The 16345-nt window shown below is 41.9% G+C and overlaps 1 protein-coding gene across 1 annotated transcript in view; it reads left to right on the forward strand.

Moving 5' to 3' along the window:
- The first annotated feature begins 919 nt into the window (after positions 1 to 919).
- The window catches only part of LOC107219451 (zinc finger homeobox protein 4), a 169219-nt gene continuing 153793 nt past the window's right edge, over positions 920 to 16345 (forward strand). Inside the window, exon 1 of the mRNA XM_046735892.1 lies at positions 920 to 1637. The gene's annotated coding sequence lies outside the window, so the exon portion shown is untranslated. The remainder of the gene's footprint in view (positions 1638 to 16345) is intronic.

Raw genomic sequence — 16345 nt, forward strand, 5'->3', positions numbered from 1 at the left:
ACGTCTGCAAGACAGGGTAAGTAACGTACTCGAAACTAGTCACGAGATGTCAAACTCTCTCGCGTTAAGTGGTGAATTGTAACAACGTCGCTACGATGACTCGTAGCAGTCATCGACCTTCGGTCAACCGACAATAAAGGTTTACCAAGTTCACCCAAATTGCTGCACGAATTGTTCGTCATCTGTTTAGCCTAAAAAAAAAAAAAATTGGCACCACCGACATAACCTCTAAACAAGCCGCGTTTGACGGCTGAAGATTGAGGTGGCTGGCCTGCGCGAAGATCCGCCACAGCTCGCGCATGCGCAGCCGCACACTAGATCTGTCAAGTTTCACAATTTCCTCCCGTGTAACAGTTCGAAAATCGTCGACGCCATCGCTCGGCGCAGAATTTCGCGAGCCTCCAAGAAACCTCCGATTCGAATTGAGGGGACCTTCCGGCCCTTAACTGGAAATACAGGTCCGCTAAGGCCCCACACAATGGGCTAACGAGGATCGGGGGCCGCGAGGTGGCAGGCAGGTACCCTCGTATGAAAATTGTACACCTCGCGAGGTGACGTCACGACTCCGAGGCGTTTGTTTAACGAGTGTGTCCAGGCGGCGGCGGGCGCCGGGGCGGGGGGGGCAGACGGCAGGCGGCGGCGGGGGAAACGGCTAGAGGGGGACAAGAGAGAGAGAGGGGGCGTAGTAGTATCGTGTCGGACGCTGGACGAGGCGCACGCTGCCCGCGCGGACCACGCGGCTAATTGCGAACGGGAATCTCCGCGATTACTCGCCCTCTTCATCCCTCCCGATCCGCCCTTCCGCCTACCCCCCACCCACCCCCCCACCCCCACCACCCCCCTGCCCCGCGAGGCGAAAACCGCGAGTGACGCGCGAACACCCCTTTCAGAGAATTAGTAAGAGAGGCGGGAGGGGGAGAAGAGACTTGTGTCGAGAGGGGGAAACGGCGCGGCCACCCAACCTTGCGTCCATCCACCCGCCTACCTCCGATTCCTCGCGTTAAACGACCACGTGACGGACCCTGCTACCGGCAGTACGCCGTCGATCTTCCCTTCCTCTCGACGCGATCAGCCAGCCACGAGCATTACCCGGCAATGTCCTACGTTATCCTCGGAGTCAAGTTCAACCGGTGTATGTACAACGACTCGTCCGACAGCGTAAAAACACAACGGGTCTAATCTCTTTGTTGCACGAGACTCGGTTCGAGAAAGGAAAAAGGGAAACGGTCGGCAATCCTTTCGAGTGAAGTTTTTTTTCGGGCTCACCTCGGCCACGTGTGCCGCGTGTTTTGGGTGAGCACGTGTTCGCCGGCCTAGGCCAACGTGCCTTCCGACCTCTGAGGAAGGGCTTCTGTTTACAAAGCCGAGTTTCTACTTTCCTCGGAGAATCGTGTGTATGCCTGGTTTGTGCGTCGCGCAGGCTCGAAACGAGCATGATCGAATGACGATCGTACCGGCATCGAAAACCGAACGGACCCTGCAGTTTACTTCGATCTACGTACGCGGATGTTTCTACGCGCAGGTGTGAGTGGTGAGTGCAGGGCGACGTTGGAAATGTGTGAGAGTGCGTTCGAGACTATTTGCCATTTGTGCAAATACCCGGCGCAGAGTTAATCGGTAGCAGTGGACGAAACGAGGTGGGTATTCGTTATTGTGAGAAGGCCGGTCGCGCTGTGCGTATATCTTGGAACGAACGGATCGAGGGACCGAATTCCTTAATTCCAGTAATTACGTCTCCGTTGTAATTAGCGCGGGGTGCAGGAGACAGCCGGATGTCTGCAAGGTGCCGGGCAACTGGCCGCGCGGCTTGGCAATTAATAATTAATAGCCGGAGGGGCGTTAATTAATCGGGCATACGCGTCGCCTCTCCGAGTTTATGCCCGAGCCGCTCTGTGCCCGTGTGTTATACCGGACGGCCGTCAAGACGACTGTTGTACTAATTACAATTTATAATTAACTAACTTTTAAACTACGCAAGGTCCCGCGGCGCTACATTGCTCGACACGCTCTTGCCTCTCACCGCGTCTTTAGTTATTCAGGGTGATTCTCTCGCAGTTTTGGCCGAAGGGGTTAATCAATCGCTTGCTCCCAAGGGAGGTCGAAGTGTCTTTTCAATTTTATAGGGTGCAGCTACGGTTCGAAGCAGAGTTCTTTACTCTTCGAAAATGGAAAACTTTCCTCGCCTCCAAAAATTTTAGAAACATCCAATAACGACGAATTAACGGTTGGATACGATGTCTATTCAATCGTCGTAACTCGCACGGCTGAAGTTGGTAACGTCACCGTATCGAAACGTTGAAACAAGAATTACTATTTTGCACCGATAGAATAACTGTAAGAAGCTGTATTTACGAAATGTGAGTTTTTTTCATGCTCTGTTAACGGTTTCGAAATAACGAGTTTTTCTAAAGATGGATCGTTACGGTATGGTTACAAACTTCGGATTGATAAGAATTCAATATTTCATATACTGTCGCATACCGCCTTGAGTAATCTAAAAACAATAAATTAATAGTTGGATGTAATACACGTTCGACCCTTCTAATTCACCATTTTATATACTCGAATCGTGAACTTCGTTCGATTACCTTTTCGGAAAAAATCGGTATTTCACAAGCTTAAGAAAACCTAGTAGACAAGTATTCCTGTGTACAGTATCAGTTCGAATTTCGTTCGATTCCAATCTTACGATTCTGCTCGATAAGGAACGGATCGACCCGTGTTCTTTATTTCTGTAAATATTTCAAAAAGAAATCTAAAGTCACCGATTCTCATTGTCAAAGGATTTCTTCGAGCCTGAATTGCCTTGTAAGTCGATGCCTTCACCTTTAGCAATCACCGAGTAATTACTTTTACGTGGGTACTTAGCAATCGTCGATCGATTATCTCTCAATTATTTTCAACTTCTTATTGCACCTAGGCGCTCATTGCCAACGCTCTAGTAAAATACAGCGGTGAAATCATCATTCTGAGACGGTGTATCGAACGTACACATCGTGAACTTGTTCAGTCGAGTACCGAGTTGCACAAAAAACTCCCGCGATTCTTCGATCTTTCAACTTTCTTCCGATACCATTTCACACGAGACTTCTACCTGATCCCAGCTTTACTCTCGGTTATAATTGTTATAAATTTGCTTTTCGTTTCAATTTTATTTTCAATCAAATTTTCACAGTGCGTGTAGCGAACTGTTCGGTCACGCGTTGGAAAAAAGTAAATAGAAAAAGAAGATTTTCACTCGACGCTCGCGTAACGAATACGTGTATCAGCCGTCGATCCGTGTCGATCCATAAATTTTTAGTATGCAAGTATTACAGCTTCGTGTTCTTTGTTTTTGTTTAAATAAAAAACCTCAGGCGTATGTACAAGATTGGTACATTATATACCCATACCTAGGTATATAATATTGTCTCGAAATCGTTAAAGTTACATCAGGCTTGTGATAATTCACATGCATGATCATTACTGGGTCATTTCACCGTAGGTGAACATACCAGCCGCCGCAATGCCTTCTTCCGTCACTTTCCAGCACATCGTCATCTCCTTCTCCCCGTTTTACTCCCTCGTCGTAAGCGTATGCATGCGCACAGGCACGGTGTGAATATTACGGATATACACGCGCCTGCACTTATCCGCAGAATTATATAGTCCAGCCTATAAGCTATGCACCTGAATTAATTGCTCGTAATTGTTCAACGCGCCTTGTACCCACACACGTGTACCATTCGTATATATTTCTTAACACCGACGTGATCACGAGTCTCACACGCAACGTGATCGTAGACCGGTATATACGTATATGTATATATATATATATGCTTGATAATTACACGTGTCAGCACTGGTTCAAATACAAATTTATGTTCTTTTTTTTCTCTCTTCTTGAATCTCTGCAATTGCTGTGCCGTGCAGTTTAATTAACGCTACAGGATAATTTTCTTTTATTTCGTTATTTTTTGCATTTTTTTTTTTTTTTGTTTTAGAGATTAATTTATTCGAAGCTAGCGATTCGTACAACGACAACATGAAAATAAAGGTTATGTGTATAATGGCAAAGCAGTTCCTACAGGCCGGATGACACGGGCCAGTCAATAATTGATTAGTTCCGTATCGATCGGTCTGGGATATTTGTTACAATCGGTATAAATACGGAAAAAAGATAGGACAGAGAGAGAGAGAGAGAGAGAGAGAGAGAGAGAGAGAGAGAGAGAGAGAGAGAGAGAGAAACTACCACCACCACCACCACCACCACGAGTGCGGAGTGAGAGGGAATGAGGAAAAAAATATATATATATTCTATATTCCTCTGGAAATTACGGTCATTAGAAGAGGTCTATACTACCCGCAGGGACCAGACGTCGAGTAATCGAACAGAAAGGCCCGAGAGAGAGACAGAGAGTGAGAGAGAGAGAGAGAGAGAGAGAGTTAGGGAGAGGGGGGCAAGGAGAGTGAGAAATGAAATGAAATGATAAATCGGCGCGAACTAACCCGCGCGTAAGACGTAGAAACACGCATTAGTGTGCAAATGAAGGAGTTCCACGCGCCCCGGCGAGTTCAGCCACCCTTGGCTTCGAGGGATGTCTAGCCATCGTCGGGGAAAAAAGTAATCTGCTCCTATTTTTTCCCCACCTTCTCTCCTTTCGCCGATATATCGCATATCAGAAATTGATTGTTCGATCGGTCGGAGTCTCAGAGGCTGAATTATTTAATTTTTCTGAAATTAGAAAAGAAAAAAGCAAAACGCAAACCCATAATCGTAATTTTGAATTGTATGCAAATCTAACGAACATTTTTTTCAATGAGTTTTGATTCACGCGTTGTACCGAACTATATTCCGTAGTATGAAAATATATGGACGTAGAAGAATGAAATTGTATACACACGGTGGGTAAGGATTGTTTGAGTCAGGTGATATTCGTTTGATTCAATCAAATGCTACAGTCAAGTGCGGCGAGAGAGACGCGATACTTACTTAATTCAAAAATATACTTTTGTTGGACGACGTATTTGTGTCAAGTTATAATGTAGAATTGAATCAAGCCGTTGAATGATCGTGCTGACTATCGATTTATTCAAGGTAATTCGGCGCGAGTTCCTTGAAGTAATTTAAATTTTGTATAATTATCAAGAAAATGTTTGATCGGAATGACTAAAAATTTGATCGAACGTACCTCGAATCATTTTTTTTTGAAAATATGAATTCTTCGTATTAAAACAAATTGAGCTTGCTTTATTTCATGTTTTGTTGAGTCAAGAGTTCAATGATTGAAACAATTAATGAAAGTTGTTGCCACGAAAATCTTTTGCTATGACTCTACATCAGAGTTGTTCAAGCGCGGAAAATGTATTCTTCGAACGATATCATTTGTAATTCTAATGACTCAAACTTTGGACGGTTTTCCCCGATAATTGTTAGGTGAAACCCGAAAACTTATTGTCGCATATGTAAAAGTATAAATTGAACATGTGTCAATAGTTTTTGTTTATTTGTAGTCAATATCAATTTCTATAACTCGAAACTTGCTATTATGCTTTCTTCGTTTGCAGTAATATGTCTGATAACCAATTTATCTACCTACCTACTAGTACACTGATGTTTACGACGAATATATTCTCTACTTGTTTCAAAGCTTGTGGTGTTTCTTTTACCTCGTAAACGATTTATTGCAACTTATTCAACCGGTTACGCCAAACAAGCTCCGGTTAGATCAACAAAGTATGACATTCAATCGAGGTAAATTTTTTTTAGGCCAGAGTCATGTAGGCACTCGCTTTATTTGAAGTACCTAATTGTTTCCGTCGACGAATTTGCGACTTGAAGAAAGAATACTTAATACTTCAAATGAATTGATATTTAGTCGACTCAGTTTGGAAAACTCATCAAAAAATTTCACGCGATCGCGACAAGAAAGGTTTTCGTTGAATCAAGGAATTCGCTTGACTAAATCACTTTGACAAACCAACTAAATAGAAATTGTCGAATTGACATTATCGTATTTGTAACTAATAAGGGATACTAGATCGAAGCGAATGAACTCCAACGAAATCTATTCTCTTGGTACGAGAATTTCTTTCCCTCCGTGCAGCGGTCAATTGAAGACGTTCGATTATCTGTTAATAAGGGATTTCCGAATTTGGTGAATCTGCTGCGCAGCATCAAAATATAAGGTGAACGAAATAAGAAGGTGGGAAAAAAAGGCTGAAAACACGCACTGGCCAGAGGATGGAGGGTGTGAGTTGTGTGGGTGGGTATTGCGGGTGGGAAATACGTCCGTATATGTATATAGGTATACAGGTATACAGGTATATAAGTGTAACACAATACCGGGAACAGCGTAGTAGCGCAGCTTGGTGAATTCTATTTTTCTGAATCAATATCATTAATGTAATACAGCGAGGGTGCCCTGATGGAGCCCCGATTACACCCCACTGAAACCATCCCACCACCCCGGATCTCGAACACCCACGCGCTTATACTGATCAAGGAGAATATTAGGTATGAGCCGGTATATGCGAGGAAGAAGCGGGAAAAAAGCAGCTCATTTTTGCTTATCATTGTTATTATTATCATCATCATTTTTTCGGGTTTTCTGTTTTTTTTCGCACGAATCCATCTCATTAGCGAAGAATACGAGGAATGGACAATTGACAAATCATCTTTGATGATTGCGTAATTATATCAGACAGTAATCGAAACGTTCATAGGAACCTTGATAAGGTTGGTTGGCCGGAACTTGATACTCTTTAGTAATTTTATTACGAGGTAGTCGTGAATTGAGTTTATATCAAATTATTGTATTCGTAAGGTGCGAAAATCTCGGGGAAAAATGGGTGCAGAAGATACTGGAGTCGTAGATGCAAGCTTAGATATCTATGCTTTGTTTCGGATCTATAAAAAATTGTCAAACATTTAGTAAATTCTACTGATAACTGTGTAGTGGGACGGTGACAGGAATTAAAGTACGAAAATTGTAGCGAATAATTATTTTAACAACGTAACGGAGTATATAGAATTAACGAATTGATAACGAAACCGATTTGCGTCACACGGATTTCATGTTGATAGATGAAAAAATTGATCTCATTCATACATACGTACACACACATACGTTCATCAGAAAATGATTGGAGGTGATTTTCCAAACTTCAAACCGTTTAGATCTAGCGAAAACTCAACTTTTCAGTTTTGGGGTTATTCCAATAACTTCCTTATTCCTCTGAAACCAGAGAAACGAGACGTTGATTCTAATTGGTCACATTTCAGTATAATCGCATACCGGTCACACAGAGTAAAATTCGACCCAGCTCTAAAAAAGTGACATCCGGCTTCAACAATGATTTCTAAAAATCTAAAAAAAAAAACTATCTACATATTATTCAAGAATCGCCGAAAAAGCTCTCTCAATTTTCCTAACCAAAATTGATTCTTTACACATTGTAAACCATCGTCAAAGTTGAGGCACTAATAGATACTGTACGAGGAGTTTGAAAAATTTGCGGGGTGATATTCACCCCGAGCGGGCAATTGGGGTTGAAATATTGGCCCGTGCTTTCGCACCTACTAAATTCGAACTGCCGCAGTGCCCGGATTGTATTTCGACCTATCACGGGGGTGAAAGCTGAAGTTATACCGCGTCAGATACGCTGCACGGACAAAGGGGGGATGGAGTTAGCCCTGCACGGCCGGGCAGTGTGCTCGATGTTTTTAATAAGCGGCCTGACCTGTGGCACGTAGCAGATATTACGACGAGACCTTCCCCGACCCCTTCTAGGCGCCGTGCACTACGTATACTCGGTCTAATTAACTCACACCCCCATGTCGCGTATAAGACGGTGTCGTGTCCTCGATGGCACCGCGTAGTTCAACCCCCTCGTGCACCCCGGGGAAGCGGAGGAGGATAGGAGAGATACGAGAGCCGGTCAAGCCGGAAAAGTCAAACCCTAATAATCCGGCGAAAGAATTTCATTATCTTTACCGGAGATGATAATTTACCGGCGTCATTCGTCAATGTTTGCTTTCTTTTTTTATTTATTTATTTATTTTTTTTTCATATCTTGACACGTTATGTTAGACTTTTTTTTTAACCACTTCCGGTTTACCGCATAATCATGTCGGATTCGTACCGCGATTCATTCGTTTATTCGTATCTGAGGCCCGATGGTGAATAAAATCGTCGACAATAGGACAAGATGTGTAATAATATGTACTTGCATGGTTATTATTATTATTATTGCACAGGCGCTAATCGATATTCTTTGGTGAATGGGTTTTTGAAGTATCGTATAAATAATTCTTGAAACGATGAGATATCCAAGGCTGTGAAATTGCACGAAACGCGTGTGAAAAGTTGTGCAGAAATCGTTTCGAATCGATACATAGGTTATAACGTCACGATTCGGACAACTATTTTCTTTGGAACTGCGTTTGGATACCGCGAGCTACAGAGCTGAAATTCCGACACATCGGATTGTTTCTTTACGGACTTCTTTTCATCCATGTTGATGATAAATTTGTTAATGCGTTGCGCGGAATCTGATTCCCGAATCTTTTCAGTGACAAACGTAACATCAATTTTTTAAACACTCCTTTTCGCACGCGTATTCACTCACGTTCATTGCGGAACAGTAGGACTAAATATCGAATCTCCAATTCTATTCGAGAACAATTCGGATCGAACCTGAATTCTGGTTCAATGTCCAAACGTTACTTTCGTTTCATGAAAAAAAATAAAGTCCAGGGAAATCGAAAAATTTTTCACGTGTTCGTCGAAGTGGTTTCCTGGCATGGGTTTCTCCCGAGGCCCGGCTGCGGGTGTCGAGAAAACGGTCGACAGACACGAGGGCGAGGGTGAAGACGGAGAAGAGTCACCCTAAAGACGTAGTGTCATCGGCCGCAATTAGGTCGAGCCGCAGGGACGACGTTTGGTCATTAACACGTGTATATAGCCGAGCAAAACCGCGAGCACGTAACGATGCGCCTCTTCTCCAAGATATCTACCTACACCCCCGACGCACATACCGTCCTCTCCTTATTTATTGACTCGTATTACGGTGCCGGGATATTTCCGGCCTCGTAAACTCATCGGCGGATTCGGCCTCTCCGTAAGGGTTGCGAAATATAGATCTCAACGTTTGTTTTCATCGACTACTAGCAACCCGCATCCGAGTTTAGTGTAACAAAATGATAATTTTATTTTAATAAAACAATCTAGCTTAAAGTTGAGAACATTTGAATGAAGATTGATAATCACTGACCTAACTTGTAAACTAATCTATAACCTGACGTAACCTAACCTCTACCTGTAGGAGTTTGAAATCCCGTTCCGACTCGGCCTACAAATATCGTTGTATCCCTAAAATTATAAAAACCATTGGTCTGGTTGTAACGAAATATAGCCTAAACGTGGCCGTACTTTTTAGCTGTCTGCAGAAAAATAGAGATTCGAAATCGGTTCGGTAATTCTGGAGTTTTAAGCGAACATACGAACAGGTTTCTTTGAAGATCGATTTCTTGACGTCAAGTTTCGCCACCCAATAATTCTGAATCAAGAGTTTTCGAAAATTTTCAAATTCGGAACTTCAACCCCGCCCCAAAAAAACCTACCACCATTTCCAGACAATTGAAAAATCTGCCCGATCACATCTATATATACATAAAACCCTAACCATGATTATTTGAAATAACACCTCAAAGAAACCGGAATGCACGTGTCTTTTTGCACCTTTTTTATAACTAAAAAAAAGTCGCACGCCGCCGCGAGGCGCTCGTCTCGCAGATTTCAACCAAAAATCCTACACATTTACGAGAGAATTTTTTCTAGGGTAAGAAGTTACGTTCATAGCTTCTTCGGGCATGAAAAAAGGGCAGAAATAGTGCCCTAATTTGACGGAATCTAATGTGTACTATATGTGTCAACGGTGGGGGGTGAACGCCTCGGGGGTGACGGACGGCGCCGGCGTTATGAATACATTAGAGAGGCACAGGTTAGGCGGTGTGGATGCTGGATCATGCGCGGGGCATCCGGCTCCACCCTTGTCCCCGTCCTCCGTCTCCCGGACTAATTATACATGCGCTATCGCCGCGAAACCAACCCTCTCCTCTCTCTCTCTCTCTCTCGTTTTCCCTCTCGCCACGGAGGAGGAGGAGCTCTTTCCATCTCGCGATTTCCCCCGCAGGCCTTCCCTCATTTTAATTACTCGTAGGCGTCAACTTGCCCGAATCGAAACCACCCTTCCTCTGCACTCGGAAGCTGGAACGCCGGCCAATTGAAATCTACCAATCATGAGCCGCGGTCCTTCCACCCCTCACGTTTAATTTTCGACAAAAATGTCATGTTTCCACAGCACGGTAAAATTCGGAGGGCACGTAACGCTGATTTACGTACACGATTTACTCGCGCGAAGGCAAATGAAATTTTGATTTTACGTCTGTGTGGTGAATATGTGGACAGCACTTTTTTGGAGTCAAGCCTACATCAATTTTGATTGATCTAGTCGAGCATGTTGTAACTCTTATTATCGGATTTCTAAATCTTGCTACAATTGCTGTATATTTAACTCCAAGAAAATGCTGTTCATATATTCACCACCGGAGATGCAAAACCAACAATATTCTTTTTTCCGCGCACTTTTTAGCAAAATATCGTTCGCATTACGAATCAAGAGCCAGACTTCGGAAGAAAACTTCTTTCTTCCTTTTCGATTTAGTATATAGTAGATAGTTCGAAAACTTGTCGCTAATTTGTACAATACGCATGTTGCACTAAATGCACTAAATTCTTTTGATATCTCACCGTTTCGTATTATATTCGAGCGCTAAATTTCATGCAAAATTGAAACCAACGTCCCAAAAATTGCACACATGTTTGATCTCAGAAATAACGTTGCGAGCTTTTTCACCATCGGTCGATTTTTTATGTTCTATCACTTTTCTTTTTTATTGATAATAATTTATTCTCACCGGTGACCTGAGAATCGTTGATCAATGATTGATACGTTGTAGGCAGAAAGCTAATCGAAATATGAAAAATGCTTTATGAAAATATCCGGACTATCTAATAAGTTGATTTGAAAAAGATGAGATCGTACAATCTTCTTTCTCTCTATTTATCCTTGCCTTCTTCCTCACCCATAACGCGTTAATTAATCTTCGATATTTCTCCCCCTCCCCCAGAGGAAGTATTTATATAACACAACAAGTGCCAGTATTTTAACCCTCGACAAATCGAAACGCGTCTTGTACTCGATTTTACTGCCGCTGCAGGCGTCGGTGGGCGATGGGAGGTGGAAGGACGCGGGCGTCGCGAGGAGCAGAGAAGAAGGAAGAGTAAAAAAAAGCAAGAGAGAGGGTGGAAAAAAGAGAAAGAGAGAGAGAGAGAGGAGCGTCGCGGCGCAGGCCCTATGCAAAATAGGGAAATGGTGGGAGGCCGGCGCGGAAGAGCTTTCCGGGCTTACGGTGAAACAGCCCTCGCTTTCTGGCTCTAGTTCTGTCGTAGCGACCGCCGACGCCCCCTCCACGTCGTCCCGACGCGTTTCGTCGACGTACAAGCCCCGTCGCGTCTTTCAAGTGCAGACGACGGCCAGTGTGTGTGCCCTCAAAACTACCCCCATCCTCCACCTCCTCTTCCTCCTCCTCCTCCTCCTCCTCCTCTTCCTTCTCCATCCTTCATCCAAGCCTCGCATGCCTCGTCATACGCGTCCTCTGCGTTTGCGTTACACGTCTCCATCGTTGCGTCATAGGTAGATATTTTGATAATTATCACCCCCTCGCCGCCTCCTTCAACAATTGTAGCGCGAGAACATTCACGTGTTTCGCTTAGATGCAGACGGATGAGAATTTTTCTTTTTTTTTTTTTTTTTCTTAAATCGTTTTGTTCGTGCAAGTGAAACATTTGATTTGTGTAATTTTTGATGGTTATAAATTATAATCCGCTATTTTGCGGATACGATACAATTCTTGTATATAGATATTCGTTTTCAAAATGATGAAAATTTTTTCAATTTTATATGTACAAACATTTATATACTTGTATGTGCATGCATTAGTGTTGAATGTATTACGCAGATTTCGTGCAATTTGAAATCCGTTGTACTGGAAAGGTCAAATCTTACTCGAGCTTGGAAAAAATTTATACGAATTTTAATCTGAATAAGACAAATTTTCACCGACTACTCTACGCAATTTGATGTAAAATTTTTCACTAACTCGCGAATCAGAAAACGAGAAACAATTGCTATAATAATATATCTGTCGTGGAAATTTTCAGGAGACGAAATAAATATTGGTAAAATTTTTATCCGAAAAGCAGATTGGATACAATTTGTGTATTTTTTTCTCAATCTTTACTCCGGCTATAAATTTGTCTATTTGTGATAACGGAGGCGAAAGTTTATCGAGATTGCAAAATGTTACACGAACAGATACGATAAATTACATGTATATCTAACACGTACTCAACGCTGCGTACGAGAGAAAAAAAAAAGCGTTTTCAAAGACAAACGAAACCCATGAGTCAGTATTGTAAAAAATTCACTATTCACAAACGGGCCGGTGAATTTTTTTTTTTTTCCCAGTCGAAAAGGAGAGGAACGTGATTGTTTTGTCTAATATTAAATTTATTTTCAAATTCCTCTTCCCGTAGTTCTCTACCTCTTTTGTTTTCTATCACCGGCAAAAATTTGCATTCGTAATTATCCCTCTGGTAATGCGTTGTACGTGTGCCTCACTCGGCATATAACTATATACCTAACTATAGTGAGTCAGTCTGTTTGTTATTAATGACTAATTAACGAATAGCGCGAGATTAACGCGCCCGTCCGTGACGCAATGCAAAGACTCGCATCCCACGATCACATATTGCGTATATAATGCTTTTAAGCCGTGTGTGTATTCGTACGTGTACGTGTTCGACGTACCTGTACCTGACGTGTACAAAATTTCGTAGTGGCATTTTTTCGGTCAATAATTAATTATCGTTAAAAATTTCGTTCGTTGTTGTTTGTTTTTTCTTTTCTTTTTTTTTCGCTTCTCGACAAAGTTCGTATTTTTTGTTTTCCTTGCCTCACCGAATCGGCTCATATTTAAATACGGCGATGAGATGCTGCGGCGACGTAATTAGTCGATGAGAGACCGATGTATGTTATACCTACCATTGTGAGTTTACCAATCATCCGAGTTGCGCGGTTCGTGCCTTTATTCACGTTGATTACTTTACGCAACCGTTTAATTAATAATTATACAAATCATCCTGAGCCTGACTGCAGTTCTTTGAATTTGACGTACACTGATTGAAATTAACGTGCGGATGTGTAACCCGCTATACGTATACACATTACACATGCGCATGTACGTGATGAACGTAGAACGACAAAGCGTGATTAACGCAAAGACAAAATCAACGTGAGAAAATTATGATGTATAAATCACGCGAAGATACAATAATACGCTTATTCATAGTTATGTAAATCCTCTTTTCCTCTTTCTTACGATTAGATTCTCTTCTTCTTCCTCCACATCCTCATTGTAAGTAAGATCACAAAAATTAAGTAAACGCGCACAGCCGTACAGGATCGTAATTCCATCTGATAGGTGATATCGGCTGTCTATAATAATATAATATAACCATGGTTAAACTTACACATAAACATAAACAAATACGGCATTAAACCCACTCGTCGTGTAACGCTGCCGAATGTTTATCGCTACGTATAGTTGATGTTTTTTACGTGCCTTCAATTCTAGTGTGCGTCAAACGTGCGGTACGGTTGGTACGTGTATATTACAGATGTAACACACACATGCAATAGTTATCCGTACGATTTCCTAATGACTTTGTCCCAAAGTTCCATTCGATTATATTATACGCCTACGTAAACGGCGCATGAAGGCGAGTCTTCGCGGCTATAGGTTATACGTTATATATCTCTTATACCATCCTCGGCTTCGAAGTGCTAATTAATTAATTGCTCGACGACTCCTTGTCAGCTCGGACTACGGAGATAGATATAATACACAGAAACTTCGAGGCCACACGTGTAATTTTTTTCGTCTCTTGTTTTCTTTCCTTCGGGTTTTTTTTTTTTTCCTATTTTTTACACACATGTATTCTCATCATATTATTTTTTGAAACGCGAGCATGTGTTTCGCGTTTTTCCATGCGTCTTTTCCGTGCGCAAAGTACCCGTTTCTGTGACGCTCGAGCGAGGCTGCGAATGCGCATGCGCGGTGTACTGAAAAGACCGATTTCAAGTTGCGCGCATGCGCAGTCGCGAAGAAATCTGACATTACGCGAGCCCTTAGCCTCAATTTTCTGCTTCGTGAAAAAACGCATAACTCTTGTTACGTAAGGAATCGTGTGCAACAAGGAGGCAATGGTTTTTTCGTTTCGCGTATTTGCAATATTCGTCTCTAGCTCACCTACTACTGATATTGCAAACTGTCGCTCAGTCCGAAAAGACCGAGTTTGGCTCCTTGTTACACAACATACTATTTCTCCCCATTTTCTCACCACTCTTTCATCGTCAATATTTTGTCGACGAAACGCGCATGGAGATATTGAATCGACAAGGAATAAAGAAGGAAAAATTAAAGAAAATAACAATTGCGATAAGAAATGGAGAGGAGTGATGAGAATTTTTCGATCTTGAAATACAATTCTCTGTCACTGCAATGTACAGGTTTTTTATTTCGCAATACTTCTTTTCCTTATTTTTCTGATTTGATTGCTCTTTTTCAAACCAAGGACGAAGAATAAAGAGAGAAACAAGGCTGCATTCGTCGAATTTTATACAAAAGTAATTAATGCATTTACCTGTCGCTGCGATCGCGTCGAATGAAAATTTCTCCGTGACATATACACGCGTATTATTATATGCATGGACGTATAATTAATCAGCGAATAATTAATTCATTGTTAGCATAACAATGCGTGCATGCATTCGTCGTGTTATATCCGTGTATGAGTAGAGGAGGGAGCGTGATACGGAGGCCTCTCGGGCCTTCATAAATTTACATCTCTTAGCCCGTGCCAGAATCATTTTCTACAACGGCTATACGGAGCGAGATAGAAATAAGACTAAATGAAATAAAAGAGACTGCAGCATGTCAAAATGAGAGAAAGAGAAAAAGTGTGCCTGTAGATCTGGAGATGCAGCTGGAGAACGAAAAGCTCGCTCAACTCGAAGCTCATTTCGTTTCACGCGGAAAGCAATGCTGCGTTTTTTTTGTACAATTTTTAATATCCCTAATTGCTGTGACGAAGAGAACTAAGAAAAATGGTATTCGTTTCTTTAGAATACACAGAAAAATCGAGAAATTTTTAGCTACTTTACTCGTTTATTATGACCGATGTGTTTCTCCAATGCACCCAATGATTTGTGACATAATCACTTGATAAAACGGAAAATTTCCAATTTGGACAGGGGAAATCGGGGAAGTGTTGGGGAATTTAAATTTCATACGGTCAAAAAACTTTGCGGGTGATCGAAATATCGGTTTTCTTCTTTTCATTGCTGCGATTCCATCAATAATGATGAGGTTGAAGTTAGTTACGTTGCCGTAACGAACCATTGGGGAAAAAATCACTATTTTCTTAATTTTACAATAATTTTAAAGAAACTAATATTTCGAAATCTGAGCGTGTCCTGTTTTATTACGGCTTATTGCATTTCAGACAATTCCTCAGCATGAATCGTTTCGATAATCGATCGATATTTCCGTATTTCAGGCATATATAGACAAACGATATTGCAGATTCTCTCATAAGACTTTTTACTCTGATCCCGTAATGCTGATTCTAGTTAATCATACGAGTTTGAAGTTGACTACGTTAACGTAACGAAACATATAAAAAAAGTGACATTAAATAAGTTTATTCTTTAAAATATTGATTTAAAAGTAAAATGTTTCGCTACCACTGAATTTCGGACAGCTCTGAAGTTGCGAAATAACGATATATCCTAAAAATGCATCGTTAAATCAACGTCACGATCTTCAACCTCATTCAACTGGCTACACTCGAGTGGAACTAATTACTCCAACCACTGTAAATTTTTCGCACTTTCGTTTCACCTATAACATTCCACTTCTCTGCATCACGAGAGTCGTGAAGTAATTTTTCATGTTTTCCATCTCTGCACGAGACAAAATTGGTGTCGAGGGTCCGAACCGGCTAAATTTCAGTAGAGGATGTTACACCTACGGAACACAATACCTGAGTATATAAACCGCGTGTGTGTTCCTGAATGCCCAAACGTGTTACAGGTAGGCGGTGCAGTTAGAAGAGGAGAGAAATATCAGAAGCATTCTTGAGAGAAAGAAAGACGGGGCGAGAGGGAGAGAGAGCGA

The sequence above is a fragment of the Neodiprion lecontei genome, chromosome 3, assembly GCF_021901455.1.
Source record: "Neodiprion lecontei isolate iyNeoLeco1 chromosome 3, iyNeoLeco1.1, whole genome shotgun sequence".
In the NCBI taxonomy this organism is placed as follows: Eukaryota; Metazoa; Arthropoda; class Insecta; order Hymenoptera; family Diprionidae; genus Neodiprion; species Neodiprion lecontei.